General features: G+C 38.6%; 1 protein-coding gene across 2 annotated transcripts in view; it reads left to right on the plus strand.

Annotated features, from left to right (window-relative positions):
* The window catches only part of Gpc6 (glypican 6), a 1,089,239-nt gene that overhangs the window by 617,775 nt on the left and 458,312 nt on the right, over positions 1 to 13,152 (plus strand). The window lies entirely within an intron of this gene.

Below are 13,152 nucleotides of genomic sequence, written 5' to 3' on the forward strand. Positions count from 1 at the left end.
ACTTTGGCAGAGGAAATAAAGCATAGCAAGATGAGATGATTAATGCGCAGCCAGTTGTCACATCAGTGACCAGAGTGTCTGCACATATAGCAGCTGTCCATCTCACAAAGGGAGACATCACCCGAAACCATGGGCCCCAGCCAGGTACTTGCCGGGACTCCTGATAGTTTCCATGCCAACAGTAGATCATGCCATTGCAATAGAACTAATCCCTCCCTTCTGCCCACTGTTGGTGTCGCCCTGTCTCCTTTGTGCTGTCTACCTGAGCAGCTACTTTACCTAATGTCAGGTGTGTATGTGGTGTCTTTTCTCTGATGAAGAACACTTAGATAAAGATCCTGTCCCTCGTGTGGCTTCTTCAATCTACATGGGCAATAAATATCTGCTGATGTCTGGTTAAATGGCTTTGTGGGTACGGTGTTGCTTAAGGGCAGATAGCTATAGGCTGTTACACCAACTGCCTTAAAAATACTTCATATATTGTACTACTTTAGTGGGAATGTTTACATACAAAAGAATGCAGGTCAGGCTTCTCCCCCGCCCCCTGTTTGGGTTCATCTCTGAATATGATCTCTATGTGTGATTTGTATCAGGAATTTGTAGCAGTCTCAGTTGTGAACTATCAGTTTTACTTACATTCCTGCTTACTCCAGTGTTGTAATTTTGTGGAAGAAAATGTTATTGTTTTTATTTCGCTAATGGCCCGTCTTTACACAGTTTTGTTTTTCAAGTGCTGTACTAATAACATATGCAGCTTCTTGACCACTGCATTATTGTCATAGGTCATTTTTATAATTGGGAACACTAATGAGAATCATACCAAATCTAACATTAGTGAGGCACAGGGTTTTTGTTAGTTAGATTTACCTTGACCTTGATAGACTCTGTGATAGGAGGAAGACATGTCGAAAGGTAAAAATGAAAGGTAGGGGTAAAATACAAAGTTTTCAGTAGAAAGACAACTGTACCACATATTAAAGTATTAATGTTTATAGACACACACCTATGCGTGCGCTTGGGCTTTCCAGTACCTATGCACTCTGGAAAACTCTCTCTGTCTGAGCAATGCTGTCAGCATAAAAAGGAGACTAATTTGGGAGACCAGCTCCTCCACATTCTCCGATGACGAGTCATAACTACACGTACTATAATTTTTAACTGTTAGGTCGTATATATACTGTACGCTATATACATTTCTATCTCTATGTGCACTTTATTCTTCAAAGTGCGCTTTGAGCAGTAAGCTGAGGGAAGGCAACTGTACAGGGACTGCTTCATTGCATTGTATTTGATGGCCCAAGTCAGGTGCCAGCAAGAATTTTTCCCATTTAGTTTCAGATGCAGGTGTGGCTACTTTGTTTGGATTTCATTCTGTATATCTTTATTAACATCTGAACCTCAGGAGAAATTACCTTTCAATTGGCAGTTGCACCTTGACTGTGCAAAATGCTGACTCCCCTTCTCTGTTGCCCTTCATACCTCAGAGAGCGATTTGCTAGGCCCTGTCCCCCTGCTGTGGCGACTCCAGTCACCAGCTGTTGAAGGCAATGGCTTGGAACAGTTGAGACTCCAGGCGCTTGCTCTCTGCTATTCATTTAAAATGAGTTGCTTCTCAGAAATTTGTACACCTACTCCCCCCACAGTGTGTGTGTGTGTGTGTGTGTGTGTGTGTGTGTGTGTGTGTGTATGACAGATTCACTAAGCCACCCACATTGTGAGGAAGCATATCTGTAGATCACATTGACATCTGATTTACAGTGAACCTGGATTTGAGAGGCCCTGGTGTGGATGTTATGAAAATATTTACAGAGCCAGTTTCCTCCCTGATGAATAGCAAGAAAAATAATGACAATGAAAATCAGGCACATTTATTCTTATCCAACCTTTTATGAAATTTCTGAATACTGTTCCACGATCACGTATAGACATAGTAATCTGGGAAAATGCTAAATGTTTTATAAATATGGATATTAATTGAAATAGTAGACACATACAGGCTTGCCTTCTGTACTTGCCCATTTTAAAATCCCATTTGCTGTTTATTTGGACAAATATTAATCAACAATAACAAGCAAAAACTCACACACTCAGAATTGTAATCAAAGCTTCTTAGCTCACAAAGCACTAAGAGCTACTCATAAATACACATCTTGTACAATCATGGGCTATATATACAGATGTTGATGGGGGCAGGTACTAAAACATTCACAACTTACTCTTCTGTAATCTCTCTTCACTCATTAACATTTTTATTTCCTTAAACAAAAGTCTAAATAAAATAACTTTCTTAAATCCTGTCATATTTCAATTAACATATGTGTTCTTCCTAAATTCCTCAGCTTGTCAGGTGTTAACTGAATAGTAAACTGATTTCTGTTTAGCTTTTTCATAGCCAAAACTCTGACAACATAAACATGCTTTATAAAATGTTATGTGCCAAATATATATTTATTTTATCAGAAAGAGAGAGAGAAAGACAGAGAGAATGGAAAGGCAGGGCTTCTCTGTGTCGAGTTCCTGCCTTGGCTTTTTTCTATAATTGACAGTAATCTTTAAGCTAAAATACTCCCTTTCCTCCCTACCCCACCTCTAATAAAATGAAATGATCTTGTGTAATATTTAGTTACACACAAAAGTGAAATTCACTGTTATAAAGACGCAATATTCTTGTGTGAGCATTCCGATGCTTATTCACTTCAGGCTCAGATTCAAAGAAAAATCCCATGCTCTTCCACACAGTGGCTTCCTTCAGATGTGTGTGGCTTCTCACGTGGCTCTGCAGAGATGAAGAGTCACTCTGTAGGATCAATCCCTTATTACTTCATAATATTTTGATAGTTAAACTCATATATGTCACCCATGCCCCTCAGACAACGTATGCATGCCTCATATCATGACAAACTTGAACATGACTGAATAATAAAAGGAATGGTATGCTGCTTATTTATGAGTAGCTGGAAGAAATAGTTGCAGTCAAGATGGCAATACTGGAGCTCCGTGTTTTGCTTAATACTTGCTCATCACAGGCTAAAGAGATGGAGAGATGGCCGAGACAAAAACATGTCTGCGGTGCCACCATGAGGACGTGAGTTTGTGTCCCCAGCACCCACGTAAAAGGTTGGGCGTGACTGTGAGCATCTGTACCAATAGCAGGGAAAGGAGGCCAAGCTGGTCGAGCTCTTGAGCACACTGTGCAACCAGAATAGCCTGTTGCTGAGCAGTGGTGTCAATCAAAGACCCTGCTTCACACATAAGGTAAAGAGTGATACAGGAAGAAATTCACCTTTGACCCCGGCATCCACTCATTTATGCATACAAATGTAAACATATCAGCAGCCATGTGTCTGGTCATGCGCATACACGCGCGTGCACTGAGTACAGAAGTAATAAAATGCCCATCTCCTCATGGGCATTTGTGAAAACACTGATCCTTGTCAGTGCTGGTTTCCCTTGCCTGAGTACCCCACCTGATAAACTCCTGCTTTTTCCTTCGTCTACTGTTTTATAGGTAGATAAAATAAAATGGCGATCACCAATTTGTGTTCACCCAGTGCTTCTTGGAAAATTCAAATTCAACCCTTGCTTGTTGTTCCTTCGTTCGTTCGTTTGTTTGTTTGTTTTAAAAACCAGCTTCTCAATTTTGTTGTCTTGATTTTCCATTTGATCGTGCAGTTTTTGATCTATGATAATCATATTCTGAAATGCCTATTTCTCAGTCATCCTTTGGGCAATCTTTTCCAGTTACTGGGTGTATACAGAGTGGTTTATAACCTTCATAATGTTGAGAGAGAGTACTTTCTCTTTTAAGACGTACCGGTTCACCCAAAATCTCACAGCCAAAATGTGTATAGATGTATATAATGTGCACACGGAGTTTTTACCATGACCTGCATGAATTGGAGGCTCTGCCAGGCAGTCATTTGTCAGGCTTTATGAGGTAAATAGGTTACAGAAATAGAGGCACATTACATACTTAACGTCTCCTCCAGGAGTCACTTCATGCTGCTATCAATGTAGTTGGACTCTATAGAAAAATTCTTTAAATTAAATAGAAGCTTTGCCTGGGAACTCGTTCAAGTACATAGAGAAACAACAATGTAACAAAAATTGTATTTTAATTTTTTTTAAATGTTTTCTCCTCTGATATTTCTGCATAACCCATTCCACTAACTCTGATTTTATGGCAAGTGCATTTATATAAACTACTGTGTTTCTTGAGTTACTGAAACCAGCAATATCTTTTATTTTATTTTTATAGAACAAAATAACTAACCTGAACTCCATGTGCCACCTTAAAGATAATGTTATGGATCATAACTGTGAATTACTGTTCTGGAAGAGATGATGGTCAGAGACAACCACCCACAGGATTGATTGGATGAATACTTTCAAGTTTAACTTTTGTGCTCAAACTTTTAAACCTTATCAAATGCCCAAGACAGTTTTAAGGAAATAAAAATATTTCCATTAAACTTGACAGGCTTATTTTCCCCTTTAAAACATAGATACATATTCCGTAGTAAGAGAAAATATTTAATTCAAAGAGACTGTTTTTTTCCTCTCAGCTGGCGATTCCCCATGGAAATAACCATTACATGTGTTGAGTCTTAGTAAAAAGCAATCCCTAGTTTTTAAGCTTTAAAATCTTTTAGATTCACACTATTTCTTGCTTGCTTATGAAATCGTATCATCAGTATAAACTTCAGCTAGCAACAAGGGGTAATGGCCTCACAAAACTTTTTTCTCTCTCCCTTTTCCTTCAGTGGATCAAGACTGCAGAGCTGTGGCTGACATGTAGCTCAGTGATGAGCGCTTGCCTGGCAGGCAGGAAATACAGACATGTGAATGCTATTCTCTACAATCAGAAAGCGTTTCCTGTAGATACGATCATGATTTAAATTTGAGGTTTGGTTTGGCTTGTTTTGAGCTGGGGCTTCCTCTACAGTCCAGACCCAAAACCATGGTTCCCCTGCCCCTAGCTTCCCAAGTGGTAGAACTACGGACAAGATTCATCATACTTAGTTGTAGGACTTCCAGATTAGATTTTGAAAATTTGTGGCATTGATGTTAATGATGATAATTACAATAATGACAGTAGTATCAACAATAGTAAGATATTCCTGAAAGCTTTTTATCCATACATGAAGGTCATTTCCTGTCGGTATTACTTGACTCAGCCATCTAAGAACTCAAAAAATACCAGGGAAGTTATGAAATGAATTTTGAAAATCAGGAAAGGAAAGAAGTAACAGAAAATAATACCTGGGTGTTTCCCTCTCCATCTAACGTTCATTCAGAAAATGCTGGTGGCTGATGCCCTCACCGAGCACTATCGGAAGACTGCTCGTCCTTGCTAACCAAATTTTGTTACCATTAAGAACTTTTTCTGAAGTATTGGCTGTGTTGTTTTTAGAAATGTCAAGGTTTTCTACTTTAATAAAAAAGCGCACGTCAGCTGAAAATATAATGAGAACATATCTCAATTGATAAACTGTTTTACACATCTAACCTCAGCGAGGTGTGGCGACAGGCTCGCAATCTCAGCACCTGGGAGGCTGAAGGAAGAGAATCTTGGTGATTGCAGGGCCTGCTTCTGCTATATTCAGAGTTCAAGCCAAGCCTCGTCTCAACTCACAGCAGATAATCTAGTTTGTAGATTTTTATATATTTTTTCCTCAAGAATACTGAATGCAAATATCCTTGTGTTTCAGCTATCTGATATATCGTGTTAAAGGTGGAACATCTGGCAGGGGCTCCTTTAGGACTGAAAACATTGTCTTTGAGATATTATTCTCCTCTTCACTCACCCATTAAAAATCACTCACCAAGATAGAGACTCAAAAGCAGACAAAGCTTGTCTTGTGTTATGTAGGTGACAGCGTCTGAGGTTTAATCGTTTAGCCTGTCAAGCACTTTCTCATCTTTTCTCCTAGTGTATTTATTCCTTTATATATTTCCCATTCTATCTCTTGCTTACCTATAAAAATTCCATCTTTTCCTTCTGCCCATAATTTTTCTTTCCATGTATTTATTTTTACCCATTTAAAAATCTTTTTTTCTACATCCACCCTTGATTTGTTTTCAATCATGTGCTCTAAAACTGAAGTGAAACTGTTAGCAAGAAAGAGAAAATAAATATGATGGCTATCGAAATTTTCTATTAACTACCCCTACACACACAAAAAAAATCTGTTAATTTATTAATTAGAAGATAATGCAATTGAAACAGTTCTAGCTGCGTTCCTTGAACGCTAACACTGAAGCAATCAAATTAAATGTTGGAGGCCAATGAAGACTTATTATGGCTGAATTTCAAAGGATGATCTGCGTTTGAATATAAAGGGTCCATTTGTTAGCTTTACAGCAGTGTGTTTACTGGTCCCATGTTCACCAGCACAGCACAGTAGACACCTGAGTGAGGAAGACACTGCCACCACTGTCCTTGATGCTCACAGTTTAAGAAAGGCATTCATTGGAAAATCATTGTAAACATTATACAACGGGAAAGGTTGTATATTAGGGATGCACACTCCAGTCAAAGAGATATCCTGTCCTGGGGTGGTCTTTCCTTGAAGGTCACAGGGATGAACACTTCAGAGAGCAAGCTTTTATATAAAACCAAATCGAGTCTTATACCTAAACAGAAGATCACCAGACTATGGAGGACAGGACATCCTAAAGCTAGAAATTCATTTAAACTAATTTGAGGTTATGTCCTTTTCAGTCCAACTCTCCACAGTTTTCTGAGTTACGAGGCAATGGAACCAAGTAGATTGTAGAAGAAATGGAGTTGGATTTGTGTGATGGTGTGGGCAGGATAATAAACACAGAGTTTAGGAAGGAACAGCTCTGTGAGCAACAGTAAAAGCATGAGAAGCATTGCTTGGCTATCACTGGATAGTGAGTGTTTGAGGCTGTGGACGATTCTGAATCCTGTACCTCTGCGGTACCCATCCTCTGTTCTGTCTCTGCTTTGTGTCTTGGGTTCAGATCACAAGGAACTCTGGTCCATGTCAATTTCTCTTTTAGAGGGTGTTTGTTTTGAAAACTCTGCACCCACTTGCAGCATGTCCAAAGTGACATGTTGGAGGAAGTTTCTATATGTAACAATTGTGTGTTATACCATCTAATTACTCTAGATTAAGTTTCCATTGCAATGGATGAGGGCAATATGTGGAAAGATTACAAATGAGTCAGTTTCCAGATCTTCAGCTAAGACAAGCATTGCTCTTATTTTCATTATATCTATCAAGCAAAACAAGGTCTTAAATGTCCTGCTTATTTTTAAAAAGTAATTTTTTATAATTAAAATATGATCACATCATTTTCTGCCTTTCCTTTCCTCCCTCCAGTCCTTCTCGTGCCTCCTTTACTGTCTTTCAAATTCATGAAAAGCCTTTGAATTGTTATAAACATCTAAGCCTATTCATTAACTTAGTGGTGTGTGTTTATGTATGCGGGTTCACATGTACATGTCCATGAATGTGAATGTGTGGAGATCAGGAAGCAATGTTTAGAAGTTCGTTTTCCTTCCACAACATATAGATCTCAGGAACTGAAGTAAGGTCATCAGATTTGGCATCAAGTGCCTTCTCTTGCTGAGCCATCTTGGTGGCCTTCATGTTGTATGTCTTTTTTTTTTTTGCCTTCATGATAGTTTATATGCTTAATCAACTCTGGGCAACTAGTCATATTTGTTCCTTTACTGACAGTCATCCCGCTCTTTAACAGTGCTTTTAACATGCAATATATAATTTTGTGTTTTGTGCTATGTAGACTATGCTTTGGAGGACCCCTACTACAGAGATTGCCAACTTGTGGGCAGATAAAACATGTTTGATGAGGAAGGTCAATGACAACAAAAGGCACACTCATTGCCAAGTCACTCTACAAAGAAGGACTCTGATACAGGGCCAAGACTGTGACAGGAAGTGGCCAAATGCTCAAGCTGATTCCGGAAGGCTGAGGGAGAATTTGTTAAACAATAACAACAAAAGTGTGGATTTCTTAGACTGGGAAGATGGAGTTGGCATGAGGAATTGAGATTGGATCACCAAAACCCATATAAAGCTGGGCAGGGTGGCATGTGTCTGTCACTCCAACACTCCTACAGCAAGATGAGAAGTGGAGGTCCCAGGACGCCCATGGGCCTGTGTGTGCAGCTTCAAACAAAGGCTCTTCTCTCAGAAGAGCTGGGAGATGGGGACCAGCACCTGAGGGTGGCCTCTGAGGAAAACTTATGCTATACTTGTGCCTTGAGTCACACACACACACACACACACACACACGCAGAGAGAGAGAGAGAGAGAGAGAGAGAGAGAGAGAGAGATTTTTAAAAGAGAGGAAAAAGGAATTTCATAATAGACAAAAATTCCGCAACTTAACGTAAGTCCAGCCTAACCAGGCTGGAGAGATGTAAACAGTGGGATACTGACTGTCGTGGCTGTGTTAGGTGTTTATTGAAAGGATGAGTGAGTGCATAACAGACACTACAGGACAGCTGGGAGGGAAAGATGGCAACAAAATTTTAAATGAAAAGATTTTATAAACAATGTGATTGATGGGGAGCTAGGAGATAATAAAAAAGCTTGAAGAGGTCATGTCACATAGGATCAAAACAAACAGTTTTCATCTGCCATCTATTTTCTGCCTGTCAAGGTCTTTGAGGAAATGGAAAAATTAAATTATTTATCTAGTAAGTCTAAATATTAGGACAACGTGTTAATTAAAGAATGTTAATTGGGCAGTTGTGCTTCAGAAACATGCTTCCAATTATGCGGATGTTCCATGTTAATCAAATAGTTTGAAAAATAATGAATTAGATCATTTTGCAGGTAATGTCATGCTATTAGTATCTTGGAACCGTGTTCACACAGTTGTCTAACTTCTGAAAATAATTTGTAAACGCATACAAATTCCCCTCACCTTCAACTTTCAGCTATCAGTCTAATTGCTATTAAAATTTGCATCCTAAATGCCCCTTCTCTTTTCTGAATTATCTGTATGATTTAAGCACATGCTTATTTTTTAAAGTGACTTAAGAATCTTCAGTACTCAATTAAAAATCATTATTCCATTAAGTCTGAGACCTGAAAAAAAATTAATGGCTTCATAGATCATAATTAAGGCTTCTAGTTTTTGGCACACAAGGAAGCCAATCATTTAGTTCTCCTCTTACATACCAAATTTAGATGCTATTAGAGATTCTTTTTTTTTTTTTTTTTTTTTTTTTTTTTTTTTTTTTTTTTTTTTTTAGTTACTTTGAAATTTAATTTCTTTCTGGGTCTCTAGAGATGGGAAACTCTCTTGTATCACAACAAGATATAAACATGAATTTACAGAGTGCATTTTGGAATGAAAACATGTATATTCTTTCTGTAATCAGGAATTAGATATAACTCTTACATAGAGAAATGACCAGATGCTTCCAAGCAGAAAGTTGGTAAGACTTTTATTCTCCCCCAACCTTTACCATTTTCTGCAGACATTTGATCTCCATGTGAGAGCTGTGATCAGAGCTTATTTATTCCAAAATATTGAACTGGTTTTTCTCACTAGGACATTTGTTTACAGTAAGTGTCTTCACATGGTATTTGGAAAACCTTGAATACTATACAAAGAGGAATGTATGAGTGTGGGAAAGATGTCTCAAATAAATGGAGGGTTCTTTAAAATTTACGCCAAGCTTGACTACAATGAGCAAGTAGAAGAGGATCCCTGGTAGGAAATCCTGATGATTATTTCAAGGGAAAGAAGCTCCATATGCCTGAGTGGTTTTTGTTGGACCAGGCCCAGCTGCTGCTTCTGGTGCTAATGGACAAAACAATTGTTGTTGTGTTTTCTAAAATTCCTATCACAAATATTCACTGATAACAGGAACACATCTTTTCTGAGAGGGTTATGCAAATTTTATTATCCACCATTTTAAAAATGATGACCTTTTAATCAACTGATTATCAAAGATTTTCATGTTGTTGGGAAAGATTTCAATATTGGTTGTCTTGCTTAGGATCCCATCTTCCAAATATGAGAAATATGAGACGTGTTATAGAAATACAGATACAGTTGCCTTGTCTATTGGGCTTCTGCATCCTGGCTCCAATTCACCATGCATTGAAGATCATTCACAGTAAACATGGGGTCTGTACCTAATGTGTACATACCTTGTATCTTATTATTTTGTTCTATTCAATGCAATATAATAGTGATTTACATGTTAGTAATGTCTGGTAATCTAGTGATAATTTAATGAACACAGGTGAGTGTGCCTGGGTATACCTGTTACACACAAATGCTGTTTTTGACATATTCCTCAGCATCTGAGGAGTTGGGTAGGTTCAAGAAAGTCCTGGAGCCAATCCTCTGCAGCACACAGAGGAGGCCGTGCTACAACCTCTTGTTTATGATTACTCATAAAATCCTGGAGCCAATCCTCTGCAACACACAGGGATGTCTGTGCTACAACCTCATGTTTATGGATCCTCACAATAGAATGAAGCAAACAAAAGGAAACCCGTTTCTAGATGCTTCCTTTGGATATTTGTCAGTATTGTGCTATACTTGCATTCTTATAACATAGGCACTATTTTTTTTTTCTTTCTAACTTAAAGTTTCTGTTGTGGTAGTCAGAAGGCTGTGCCATGGTTGGGAGTAGAAATTAAAGCCCAAACCTTGAAAACAGGCTCCTGTTTTAAAATAGATATTTCAATATTTTTCCACTTTTTTTTCAAGGCCAGCTGCTTCCATTGTGTGAATAAGATAGACAGAAACCACCAGACCCTTTTATCCTCCTCAGTGGCTTGGCATCTTCTTCTTCTCATCTTCTTATACTAGCCTCCCGGTTTGATCATGATAGTTACACATAACAACAGTGCTTGCTAAGTTTCCTAGACCTTTTGTACTCTGTACTTTGAACTTCTCAAGAACTTCCAAAGTCATCTATACTGTGTCCACCTGCAACCACAGCTACATACTGTAGCTCACATCCCTTCATGCTTTGACACTCTACATTTCTTGTTTTCCCCTCCAGGTCATGTAGAAGCAGTGGACTGCAGCTTCCCTGTTCACCATGTAAAAGATCACACTCGAGTTCCCACTCCTCCACAAGAGCGAGTAACTCTCCTCTGAGCCTTGGCTGCTCATCTGTAAAATAGGAGAGAAACATTAATATAAGTAATAATTTTGTAAATAATCAGGGGCTGATGCATTTAAAATCTTAGGAGAGTGTTTGGGGCAGCATGAGTATTTTATAAGTCACAATTTCATCATGTCCTCTAATCTCACCTTTCCCGAGGATTACAAAAGAGAAAAGAATCTCACTCAGTTGAAAGCAAGTCCATTTTCTGCATTCTCTCCAACCCTCTGCGCGATCCATTATTAGTGGCACTCCTTTGGCTTTAGCATTGTCGATCCCTGTGTGTGGTGTCATTTCCCCCTCCAGCTAAATTGCTAAGAGGAAGATGTCCTGTCCTTTCACACCAGGTCCTGCACATTTTGTGTTGATTAATAGATTAAAGTGATACTTGTCATAACAGTTTATTGGGGTTGTCCAAGCAGAGACTGTAGATGACAGCAGGCTGCCCAAGCAGCTGTTACAGAACGAATCAAAGTGCAACGACCACAGGAGGTTTACATAAAGTCCCTCAGACAGTGGAACAGAGCCATTGAGTGCTGGGAATTCAGCATATCTGGGAGCTCTCAGGAGTGTATGGTGAACAGGAGTAGGGGAGATCAGCAAAGACGCCAGGCTTGATGGTGATGTTCAAAGCAGAACTGCAGGGAAGAGCAAATCTTGCAATAGCTGCAAAAGAAATAGGCATCTCTGGGAGGGTTCACAGTAGGATGGGATGGAGTGTTGCAAGCCAACTGTCATCCACATTCACCCTCAGAATAGCTATTGCATTATTACTGTGTCACCAATAAGGACCATAATGCATTGTACAAGTGATAGTTAACAGGACCTACCAGAAGGAAAACAAGAACGACATCTTTGTAGAGCACGTAGGTAAAAATGATACATTTTAGACAAATGCACATGTCTGGAAAATGTTTTAACTTGTCTCTGTATATGTGTGGTGCATGTGTTTGCCTTTGTGCATGTATGCACACATGTGTGCCAGTCATATGGGAACCAAAGGAAAACCTCAAGTGTCCTTCCTCGAGTACCATCAAAGCATCTCACTGGCCTGGAATAAACCAGTTAGGTCAGGCTAGATGGTCATCAGTCCGGAGGAATTCCTTCTCATCAGAGACCCCAAGTAACTGCCACAGTGGCTGTCACTTTTAACATTGGTTCTGAGGACCAGAGTTAGGTTCTCCTGCTCCCACAGCAAGTACTTCACTGACTGTGCCATCCTCCCAACCCTGTTTAAAATGTTGTAACTACAATCATACTCAAGTTCATATTTTTGTCACTTTTTCTAAAAATTTAATATTTTATTTGTGGAAATCATGAGAGATATTTTTGTAATACGTATAAGAGTAATTATATATTTTTATAAATTACTTTGTTTAATGCCACCATGATGACATTATCATAGGAATCACGGTTTTCTAAGTAACAGTAGGCAGTCTGGGAGACAAAGGCTTCATCTCTTAAACTTACATTTGAATTTGCATGAAAAACTTGACAGATTAGAACATCAGGAGGATAAGAACCATGTTGAGGAATTAACCTGTCCTGCAGTTTGGATTCTCTTTACTAAAGTAAGGATAGAGGGCAAAGAAACATCTGTATCTTGGGATTTAGGTACAGAGAATAAGCCAGCTGAAGAGAGAAAATTTTAATTAACCAATGAGCGAACCATGCAATGAGTCCTGAGTCCTCCACCTTTATACTGAATTAAAAATGAAGCTAAAACATAAAAGAGAGAGAGAGAGACCAGGTGGGAAGATGAAGTGTGACAGGCTGAGCTGAAGGGCCAGGGGGGCCTTCTAATGAGCTGACTTATGGGTGGTAACCTCAGAGATAAATTTTTTCTGACTGAATATATGATACATACATACATACATACATATATACATACATACATATATACATACATACATATATATGTATGTGTGTACACACACACACACACACACACATATATATATATATATATATATATATATATATATATATATATATATATATATATATATATATATATA

Source organism: Psammomys obesus, unplaced genomic scaffold, assembly GCF_907164565.1.
Source record: "Psammomys obesus unplaced genomic scaffold, mPsaObe1.curated_primary_1811, whole genome shotgun sequence".
In the NCBI taxonomy this organism is placed as follows: Eukaryota; Metazoa; Chordata; class Mammalia; order Rodentia; family Muridae; genus Psammomys; species Psammomys obesus.